General features: G+C 42.9%; 1 protein-coding gene and 1 long non-coding RNA gene across 3 annotated transcripts in view; both read left to right on the forward strand.

Annotated features, from left to right (window-relative positions):
* The window catches only part of LOC127527034 (uncharacterized), a 335,886-nt gene that overhangs the window by 214,709 nt on the left and 108,987 nt on the right, over positions 1-12,190 (forward strand). The gene's annotated exons all lie outside the window — the stretch shown is intronic.
* Positions 1-12,190, forward strand: part of LOC127527027 (uncharacterized) — a 214,165-nt gene that overhangs the window by 146,092 nt on the left and 55,883 nt on the right. The gene's annotated exons all lie outside the window — the stretch shown is intronic.

A 12,190-nucleotide genomic window follows, 5' to 3' on the forward strand; every position in this document is an offset into this window, starting at 1 on the left:
TGTTAAAATGAATACTTACATTATATGTGAATTTCCCATTGGGATTAATAAAGTATCTATCTATCTATCTATCTATCTATCTATCTATCTATCTATCTATCTATCTATCTATCTATCTATCTATCTATCTATCTATCTATCTATCTATCTATCTATCTATATTTTCTTCATATTAAAGCCTGTGTTTAATATTCTTAGACCACTGGAGATGTACATTGATAAGGAGGAGGGAGTTGCTCTGCAGGCTGATAATGGAAACTACCTGAGCTGCATTTCCTATGATGTACATAATGAAAAAATGTACAGTACTGTGCAAAGGTTTTAGGCAGGTGTGAAAAAAGGCTATAAACAAAGAATGCTTTCAAAAATGGAAGTGTTGATCATTTCTTTTCATCAATCAACAAAATGCAGTGAATGAACAAAAGAGAAATCTAAATCAAATCAATATTTGGTGTGACCACCCTTTGCCTTCAAAACAGCATCAATTCTTCTAGGTACACTTGCACACAGTTTTTGAAGGAACTCGGCTGGTAGGTTGTTCCAAACATCTTGGAGAACTAACCACAGATCTTCTGTGGATGTAGGCTTCCTCACATCCTTCTGTCTCTTCATGTAATCCCAGACACACTCGATGATGTTGAGATCAGGGCTCTGTGGGGGCCATACCATCACTTCCAGGACTTCTTGTTCTTCTTTACACTGAAGATAGTTCTTAATGACTTTGGCTGTATGTTTGGGGTCGTTGTCCTGCTGCAGAATAAATTTGGGGACAATCATAAGCCTCCCTGATGGTACTGCATGATGGATAAGTATCTGCCTGTATTTCTCAGCATTGAGAACACCATTAATCCTGACTAAATCTCCAACTCCATTTTCCAGAAATGCAGCTCCAAATGTTCAAGGAACCTCCACCATTCTTCACTGTTGCCTGCAGACATTCATTATTGTACCGCTCTTCAGCCCTTCGACGAACAAACTGCCTTCTGCTACAGCCAAATATTTCAAATTTTGACTCATCAGCCCAGAGCACCTGCTGCCATTTTTCTGCACCCCAGTTCCTATGTTTTCGTGCATACTTGAGTCACTTGACCTTGTTTCCACATCGGAGGTATGGCTTTTTGGCTGCAAATCTTCCATGAAGACCACTTCTGGCCAGACTTCTCCAGACAGTAGATGGGTGTACCTGGGTCCCACTGGTTTCTGCCAGTTCTGAGCTGATGGCACTGCTGGACATCTTCCAATTTCGAAGGGTAATAAGCTTGATGTGTCTTTCATCTGCTGCACTAAGTTTCCTTGGCCGACCACTGCGTCTACGATCCTCAACGTTGCCCGTTTCTTTGTGCTTCTTCAAAAGAGTTTGAACAGCACATCTTGAAACCCCAGTCTGCTTTGAAATCTTTGTCTGGGAGAGACCTTGCTGATGCAGTAGAACTACCTTGTGTCTTGTTGCTGTGCTCAATCTTGGCATGACATGAAACTGTCTTCCACAACCTCACCTTGGTAGCAGAGTTTGGCAGTTCCTCACCCAGTTTTAAGCCATCCTACACAGCTGTTTCTGTTTCAGTTAATGACTGTGTTTCAACCTACGTGGGACATTGATGATCATTAGCACCTGTTTGGTAGAATTGGTTGATCACATACCTGACTAGAATCCTACAAAATCCCTGACTTTGTGCAAGTGGACCTATAAGAATTGATGCTGGTTTGAAGGCAAAAGGTAGGAACACCAAATATTGATTTGATTTAGATTTTTCTTTTGTTTGCTCACTTTGCATTTTGTAAATTGATAACAATACACAATCATTATTTATATTTCTGAAAGCATTCTTTGTTTACAGCATTTTTTCACACCTGCCTAAAACTTTTGCACAGTACTGTATATACAATACTGTATATATTTAGGTAGCATTTAAGTCTATATGTCAATGCTTCCTCATGAACCAATATCTTAATTAGTCAAGTTAAAGCAAAACATATTATATCAGCTGGCTTTGGGCAATATAAGAATTTTATGGTTAATTAGTAAACGGTTATATTTTTTCTTTTTCCAAGCTGTCAGGAAGAACCACGCTTGCCTGCTCAAGGCCGCCTGCCTGCTGCCACCTCCAGCAGCTTAGCTCTTATCAGTGAAGCAGCATGCTATGCTTACCAACACAGCTGCCTGTGATTTTAGTCTTACATTATACTGGTGCCACACACAATTATTAATAAAACAGTTCAATTTTGCATATGTGGGTCATACTGGTTCCAACTTAATGGCGAGGATTGATTAATTAAAAGGCCACCAATTTTTATTATCTCCAAATTAGGAATGGGAGAATGTGAGGAATGTAAAAGATGCTCAGGTGATGGTCATCTCCGGGCCAGGCAGCAAGTACGACCTTTGAGTCCTAATGATTGTTATGAAAAGATTGATGATTATTAGGGAAAAGAAGTTTACAAGGCGAGGTAATTATTATGAAAACAGTTACAGCACAAGGTAATTATGAAGATAACAAAGTGGATGACGAGAAAAATGTGCAAATAAAAGATGTTTTTGTGATTAGAACTGAAATAAAAACGAACTGTACCCAACCCACTCACATCATGAACTGAGACGGCTTTATGGGCCTTGCAATGGTTTCCTATGCTCTGCAGTAAAGTTCAATTCTGACTGCCTAACTGAAGTCTCTGCTTGTTTTTTTCTGAACAAGATCTCTCCATAACACCCTCCACAATGTTTGGGACAAAGACACATTTTTTCTTGATTTCCCCCTCTGCTCCAATGTTTATAATCAGAAATCAAACAATTCAGACGTGATTGAAGTGCCCTTGATAGATGCCTGGAATTGCAATATATTACCCAAGGGAGCTAAAATCCTTACCAGCACATCAGGGTTGAGCACTAGAGTTTTAATTGGTTTAATTTTCATAAGCCCCCCTTCACTTCCCCTGACCTTTTGGGATGCCTTTCAGTAACCAATCCCTGTGTGTAGTGGAATTCATAAGTGTCATTAATTACTGTATTGTTCATTCCCTAAACCACCTCCTTATCAACTGTCCCCTTCACTTTGTCCAATTCCACAAGCACATTTTCTAAACCCTGTTATTCCTCTCTTTGCTCCTTAGTGCTATTATTACCCCATCGCAAATGGAAAAATATTCATCTTTCACATTGCCTTGCAGCAACAATTTACAGTAAAACAAAAATGGCACGTAATTATGAATTAATGGTAACTTATAATATATTCATAACGGTTGATATTGTGACGTCCCGTCAAATAAACACACTCAGGAGCCGCTTGTCCGGGGAGTCTTCCAAATGCTTTTTTGAATATTCCGCAATATAAATGGTGCCCTAACGCCGCCTGTTGTCTGGGTCACGGGGGACACCTCCAAAATAACAAAGACAATTCACCTTTGTCCTATTTACCTCATTTAAACCGTTCGCTCCCTTTTACCACCCGATGCTGTCCTCCTTTTTCTCCAGCCCCCCAACTACCACTTCTGGCCACCACCTCCCCTTTTCTTCCCGCACCGTTAATTAACCCGGATCCCTGTCACTCAACTCTCTCTCTCTCTCTAGGGAGGTGCCCCAAGCCCTTAAAAGACAGTGTTCCCCCAAGACTCCACCCCAGCACTGCTTCCAACCCCTACAGCAGAAAATTACATCTTTAGGACAACACATTTAAACATTATCTTATTGAAGAACATTGCCACCCATACTAACGTATATTTATCGGCTTATTTAAATGAGACGTGATTATCAAAAGTTTAAAACGAATACACCGAGGGCTCATCGGCTTTAAGAGCGTTTGACGGACTGAACTATCTATCTTACTAAACCACAGTTAATTTATGCACAGCGGACGCACCGAGGCGCATACGCACTGCGGCCTTGGTGCCTGCCCCAGAGTCCAGAGTCAAACGCAAGCATGGCGGCTTCCCATAGTCAGTAGGTGGCGCCCAGACAACACAACCTGTACAGTCATGGATACAAACAATCTATCTTACTAAACCACAGTTAATTTATGCACAGTTAATTTATGCACGGCGGACGCACCGAGGCGCATGCACACTGTGGCCTTGGCACCCGCCCCAGAGTCCAGAGTCAAATGCACGCATGGCGGCTTCCCACAGTCAGTAGATGGCGCCCAGACAACACAACCTGTGAGCGCCCAAATAACACAACATGTACAGTCATGGATACAAACAATGAACGAAGGCGCCCACACAAAGAAACTCCTTTAGTTCAAATAGGGCTATTGAATGAAATGGAAACTTTACCATGCCTACGACCTGTGAACTACACCTGAGGTAAAGCGTGCACGCCAGGTTGTACAGCTGCCCGGACGCGACCGCCCACACCACCGCATATACCCTCCATGATATTTCATCACGCGGTGGCTTCCCACCGAGGCGCATATTGCGCCATGGCGCACGCCCCAGAGTCAAACGCAGCGGCTTCCCACAGTCAGTAGCTGGCGCCCAAACAACACAACCTGTTCACTACACTTGCTCTAATCCACTGTGCCAGTAATATAGATCCCAGGAGTCGGTGTCAGCAAAGGCAACAGAATCACGTCTCCACAAAACGAAACCGCTTTAGTACAGATATGCGTATTGAATTAAATTACATTTCCCCAGACGCACCCACCCTCCATGATATGTCATCCATCCAGATATCGGACGGAACAGAAACTGATTGCCATTCTTGGATTTCCGATTCGCTAGTGAATCGCAGGCTTACTTGTGCAAAGAATAAGTGTGTGTGTGTACCTCCTCTGCTGGTGGCTATGATTTCTGTAAACCACCAGATGTCACTATTATTCGAAGCTCCCTAGCTTGGGATATTTTTCCAGACAATCAGGAGGAAGCTTGTAAATCTTTAAGTGGCTGTCACTCACGACTCAGCGGTTCATGCTTCAGGACGGTAAGTACCCTTGTATCTGCCCCGACGTGTGTCATCAAGGTGGACAAATGACCACGCCCTTCATCAAGTGCTCGACCTTTACGGGTGTGTCGTCTTCCTGCACGTGAATCAGCGCTTGCATCAGCATGAAAATCGCTTGCTTATTTTAGGATTTCGCTACTTTCAGTCCTGTAAACCGCTTAAGCATCCTATTAAAGATAAAGTGCATGCAAACAATTGCACGCAAATTTGATTTTATATTATAATCATGTTATTGCTGTATATGAAGAGATAATATATAACACACAAGAAAGCAGTAGAAACAAGATGACTACACCCTAACTTAACCCTGTGAGTAGAAGCATCAGAAAAACAGAAACGATGGGAAACTGGAATTTTATCTCCAGAATAATGAAGCATTAGCCTAAAAGGAAATTGTATATAAAGGAAAATGTGTATTAGGGTATAAAAAAAAAATCACTGCTTACTATTTAGATTTACAGAGGAATCATACCAGAGGGTCTATTCATAGCAGAGAGTTTGAGAAACATATCACATGTAACCAGAAACACACCAAGCCAAGGAAACAAAACAGAAATAAAGAATAAAAGTAACCAGAAAATACAAACAAGAAACAAATGTCAAATCTTAGATGATAATAAAGTGCAAGGCACTGGCCTTAAACAGTTATGTCAATGACATCACAAGTCACACACTCATGGTCAAATGTAATCATTGTATTCCTTGGTCTTCAAAACCCTGGAAAAGATGTTGGGGTCGGGGGGGGGGGGGGGGGGGGGGGATTAGAAGCCCTAGGAACAAAGAAAAAAAAAAATACTGAGATATTTGACTGAATTTACAGCGACGCTTCTCATTTGTTTTTATGTACTTAATTGACCCTATTACAATAGTTATAAATGAATATTTGAGTGAGCTTTTTATATTATTGTTATTATTATAATTATTAATAATAATAATCCATATACAGTGCATCCGGAAAGTATTCACAGCGCTTCATCACTTTGTCCATATTTTGTTATGTTACAGCCTTATTCCAAAATGGATTAAATTCATTTTTTTCCTCAGAATTCTACACACAACACCCCATAATGACAACGTGAAAAAGTTTGAGATTTTTGCAAATTTATTAAAAATAAAAACATTGAGAAAGCACATGTACATAAGTATTCACAGCCTTTGCCATGAAGCTCAAAATTGAGCTCAGGTGCATCCTGTTTCCCCTGATCATCCTTGAGATGATCCTTTTCAGCAGCTCCGTGTATGACTGTATATGTATGTGTACTTTTCTTCTTTTATTTTTCTATTTTTATTTATTGATCACTCCTACCACTTTATTTTATGTGGATTCCTTCCCTGGACACACTTACTTTTATAACGTGGGCATGGATTTTAACACGCCGAGACTCGCCTATTCAAGTACTCAACTTCGGGCGCTGAGAACAAATGCCAGTGCCGGTGTGGTTCCATATTTACCCAACGAGGTAAGAAGGCGGTATCGTGGCAGCAGAGCCGGCACTAAGCTAAAAAAGAAGCGGCTTGTGAGAAAGTGGCGTTTCAAGCCTTCGGTGCCTTCTGTGATTCTGGGGAATGTAAACTCAATCTCAAATAAGATCGACGAACTGGCTGCACTGGTGAAAAATGTAAGGACCTACAGAGAATGCAGTTTGTTGTGTTTCTGCGAAACGTGGCTAAATAACACCATCCCAGATGCCAACGTGGAGCTACCCAGGTTTAGCACAGTTAGAGCGGACAGAGATGCAAGTACCTGTGGTAAGCACAAAGGAGGAGGACTCGCTCTCTATGTTAATACACGGTGGTGTCACTCTGGACATGTTAACGTCAAAATCTCCACTTGCTGCAGGGATATCGAACTGTTGGCCGTAAGTTTACGTCCCTACTATTTGCCCAGAGAGTTTGGACATGTCATTGTTGTCATCGTGTACATCCCTCCTCGGGCAGACGTGGAGTCAGCGAGTGACATCATCCATTCCGCTGTTGCTAAGTTACAAACGCAGCACCCTGAGGCGCTTGTGCTAATCGCTGGAGACTTTAACCATGTGACGCTGGACAAAACATTGCCTGCATTCTCCCAGTATGTGGACTGTAACACCCGGGGAAATAAGACTATTGATTTACTGTATGCAAACGTTAAAGACGCATACAGCGCCACCCCGCTGCCTGCGCTTGGGAAAGGAGATCATAACCTGGTTCTGCTTCAGCCTCACTATAAACCAAAAGTTAGAGTCCTACCTGTAACCACACGATCATTCAGGAAGTGGACCCCAGAGGCTGAGAATACTCTGAGAGAACTTTTTGGAACTACAGACTGGGATATCCTGCAGGGATCTCATAATGAGAACATTGAGGAAGTTGTTGACTGCACTACTGACTACATCAACTTCTGTATGGACATTGTAGTTCCAGTAAGAACAGTACGCTGCTATGCTAACAACAAGCCATGGATTACAAGTGACATCAAGGGCCTTTTGAATCAGAAGAAAAGGGCTTTTAAAGACGGTGATCAGCATGAGCTCAAGCGCGTGCAGAAGGAACTCCGAGTCCAACTCAGGGCGGCGAAGGAGCAGTACAGGAGAAAGCTGGAGCAGAAGTTGCAGAATAACAGCATGAAGGAAGTGTGGGATGGGATGAAGATCATCACTGGCTGCAGCTCGAAGCGGGATACCACCATTGAGAGAGACGTGAAGAGAGCAAACCAAATGAACAACTTTTTTAACAGGTTTGACCACCCTAAACCACTCTCACTCTCACCTCGGAGTACTGCACCCTCCACACATCCTTCTGCTGATACCAGCATAGGAAAAACATCCCCACCCATAATAACAACAGCGCAAGTGAGCAGAGAGCTGAGGAGACTTCGTGCCAGCAAAGCAGCGGGTCCAGATGGAGTATCGCCACGACTGCTGAAGGTCTGTGCATCCGAGCTGGGGGGTCCACTACAGCGCATCTTCAACCTGAGCCTGGAACAGGGGAGAGTCCCGAGGCTTTGGAAAAAATCTTGTATCACCCCAGTCCCAAAGGTATCACGTCCTAGTGAGCTGAATGACTTTCGGCCTGTTGCTCTGACATCACATGTGATGAAGACCATGGAGAGGCTGCTGCTTCACCACCTTAGGCCACAGGTTCAACACGCCCTTGACCCTCTGCAGTTTGCATATCAGGAGAAGGTGGGAGCGGAAGATGCCATCATTTATATGCTACACCGATCCCTCTCTCACTTGGACAGAGGCAGTGGTGCTGTAAGAATTATGTTTCTAGACTTCTCTAGCGCCTTCAACACAATCCAACCTCTGCTCCTTAGGGACAAGCTGACAGAGATGGGATTAGATTCATACCTAGTGGCATGGATCGTGGACTATCTTAAAGACAGACCTCAGTATGTGCGTCTTGGGAACTGCACGTCTGACATTGTGGTCAGCAACACAGGAGCGCCACAAGGGACTGTACTTTCTCCGGTCCTGTTCAGCCTATATACATCGGACTTCCAATACAACTCGGAGTCCTGCCATGTGCAAAAGTTCGCTGATGACACTGCTATCGTGGGCTGTATCAGGAATGGGCTGGAGGAGAGTATAGGGACCTAATCAATGACTTTGTTAAATGGTCCGACTCAAACCACCTACACCTGAACACCACCAAAACCAAGGAGCTGGTGGTGGATTTTAGGAGGCCCAGACCCCTCATAGACCCAGTGATCATCAAAGGTGACTGTGTGCAGATGGTGCAGACCTATAAATATCTGGGAGTGCAGCTGGATGATAAATTAGACTGGACTGCCAATACTGATGCGCTGTGCAAGAAAGGACAAAGCCGGTTATACTTCCTTAGAAGGCTGGCTTCCTTCAACATCTGCAATAAGATGCTGCAGATGTTCTATCAAACAGTTGTGGCGAGCGCCCTCTTCTATGCAGTGGTGTGCTGGGGAGGCAGCATTAAGAGGAAAGACGCCTCACGCCTGGACAAACTGGTGAGGAAGGCAGGCTCTATTGTTGGCATGGAGCTGGACAGTTTAACATCTGTGGCAGAGCGAAGGGCGCTCAGCAGGCTCCTATCAATTATGGAGAATCCACTGCATCCACTAAATAATGTCATCTCCAGACAGAAGAGCAGCTTCAGCGACAGACTGCTGTCACCATCCTGCTCCACAGACAGATTGAGGAGATCGTTCCTCCCCCAAACTATGCGACTCTTTAATTCCACCAGGGGGGGTAAACGTTAATATTTAACATTATACATAGTTATTGTCTGTTTTTTTTTCACCTGTATTATTATCATTCTTTAATTTAATATTATTTATTGTATCAGTATGCTGCTGCTGAAGAATGTGAATTTCCCATTGGGATTAATAAAGTATCTATCTATCTATCTATCTATCTATCTATCTTGAGATGTTTCTGCAGCTTCATTGGAGTTCACCTGTGGTAAATTTAGTTGAATGGACATGATTTGGAAAGGCACACACCTGTCTATATAAGGTCCCACAGTTGACAGTTCATGTCAGAGCACAAACCAAGCATGAAGTCAAAGGAATTGTCTGTAGACCTCCGAGACAGGATTGTCTCAAGGCACAAATCTGGGGAAGGTTACAGAAAAATTTCTGCTGCTTTGAAGGTCCCAATGAGCACAGGGGCCTCCATCATCCGTAACTGGAAGAAGTTTGAAACCACCAGGACTCTTCCTAGAGGTGGCCGACCATCTAAACTGAGTGATCGGGGGAGAAGGGCCTTAGTCAGGGAGGTAACCAAGAACCCGATGGTCACTCTGTCAGAGCTCCAGAGGTCCTCTGTGGAAAGAGGAGAACCTTCCAGAAGGACAACCATCTCTGCAGCAATCCACCAATCAGGCCTGTATGGTAGAGTGGCCAGACGGAAGCCACTCCTTAGTAAAAGACACATGGCAGTCCGCCTGGAATTTGCCAAAAGGCACCTGAAGGACTCTCAGACCATGAGAAAGAAAATTCTCTGGTCTGATGAGAATAAGATTGAACTCTTTGGTGTGAATGCCAGGCATCACGTTTGGAGGAAACCAGGCACCGTTCATCACCAGGCCAATACCATCCCTACAGTGAAGCATGGTGGTGGCAGCATCATGCTGTAGGGATGTTTTTCAGCGGCAGGGACTGGGAGACTAGTCAGGATAAAGGGAAAGATGACTGCAGCAATGTACAGAGACATCCTGGATGAAAACCTGCTCCAGAGCGCTCTTGACCTCAGACTGGGGTGACGGTTCATCTTTCAGCAGGAAAACGACCCTAAGCACACAGCCAAGATATCAAAGGAGTGGCTTCAGGACAACTCTGTGAATGTCCTTGAGTGGCCCAGCCAGAATCCAGACTTGAATTCGATTGAACATCTCTGGAGAGATCTTAAAATGGCTGTGCACCAACGCTTCCCATCCAACCTGATGGAGCATGAGAGGTGCTGCAAAAAGGACTGGGCGAAACTGGCCAAGGATAGGTGTGCCAAGCTTGTGGCATCATATTCAAAAAGACTTGAGGCTGCAATTGCTGCCAAAGGTGCATCGACAAAGTATTGAGCAAAGGCTGTGAATACTTATGTACATGGGATTTCTCAGTTTTTTTATTTTTAATAAATTTGCAAAAACCTCTGTTTTTTTCACCTTGTCATTATGGGGTGTTGTGTGTAGAATTCCAAGGGAAAAAAATGAATTTAATCCATTTTGGAATAAGGCTGTAACAACAAAATGTGGAAAAAGTGATGCATTGTGAACACTTTCCGGATGCACTGTACTTAATGCATTTCAGAGGCGGTTTCTTTAGTTCTACACACAGCCCTCTCTTGCTTAAAAACAAAACAAAACAAAAAAACACACCCATGCATTGTCCTTGTGCTCACCTAGTTCTGAGGACTACCCAGAAGCTATTGTGGAAAACCATTCCTCCATTTAAGTCAGTCATAGGCTCAGATGAGAATGTAGAACTATTTATTTGCACAGAGATGTGTAAATATCAGTCCATGGAGTGAGAAATCAATAATTCATTTGGTTTTAGACTTTACCACCATTACCTTAACATACTGTATCATGTCATCCAATTCTTAATATGCAGAATTATGTTATTTCAGCCAATCAACTACAGCCACTAGTTTCATATACATGTTGATTCTACCAAAGAATACTTTAATACAGGTGCCCTAACCTTCCTCTCTTCCCCCCTTGAACTTACCACTTCACAGTAGGGGTGTTTGAGCTTTCTTCAACCTCCCCCCACAGCATGGATGAGTCATTACACACTTAATTTTAATCTTTGCAATTATGTTGGTGGCTCCTCCAAGAGGAGAGGACCATCACATGAACAAGCTTTAAGCCACATGCAGTTAACACTTTAGCTACCTTCAGTCCTTTTGTTTAACTAATCCAGTTACTTCATGCAAGTATAGACAATTATACTATTAAAATTCAATAGAGCTTTATTATATAAAAAAAAAAAAAAAAGCTTACATTCAGCAATGTGCATAAGCCATCTTGTGCCACTGTGGTGATTTATGAAACCTGAACTCATGCTTGGAAAGTGGACTGTTCACAAGCCCTATGCAAATTTGTCACTCCAGAAGAGTAAAACAAAAGACTATGGTAGGAACTTGTATTGTTGTGGAGACCAAACAGCTGCTTGAATACTGTATTCTGTTGCTACAGGACCCACCATTACTTCTGGAAAGTGGATATTTTAGATGCTCATAAAATGTCTTCCAATTACATTACTTATGATTAAAAGCAGCCAATAGGAAGGAATGGCATTTGTACATTCAACGGTGATGAAGGCCATGACAGAATCCTGACCTCTCATGAATTTAATGCAGAGAACATTTCAGAACTTTTAAAATGAAACCTACAGTATGTGGGCAATTCTATTGAAAGCATTGACATCCACAACACCCCGTTCCAGGTTCCTTCTTCAATGGAGATCATTTCCAATGTCAGGATCTTTTAACTTGAGCTTTAAAAGGAAAGATGGCATAATTACCCCCCCACCCCCCCTTAAATTTATAAACCACCCAATCTATTGCCCCCCCATGACTGTGGAGGTTTTAATGTAAAAAAATTCCAAATTGTAGATTTAAATAATGCCATTACTTTAGTACAAAGCCTGAAACAGACATCTACATTGACTACCATACAGTTCATCTTCATGGGCAAGCCAAGCCAAAAATCAAGCCATCAGGTATTTTGGGACCACCAAAAACTGGCCAGTGGTTTTCTAGGAAAGGACCATTGATTCATTAAGCAAGACCCTAAAAAGGT

Source organism: Erpetoichthys calabaricus, chromosome 3 (genome assembly GCF_900747795.2).
Source record: "Erpetoichthys calabaricus chromosome 3, fErpCal1.3, whole genome shotgun sequence".
Classification (NCBI taxonomy): Eukaryota; Metazoa; Chordata; class Cladistia; order Polypteriformes; family Polypteridae; genus Erpetoichthys; species Erpetoichthys calabaricus.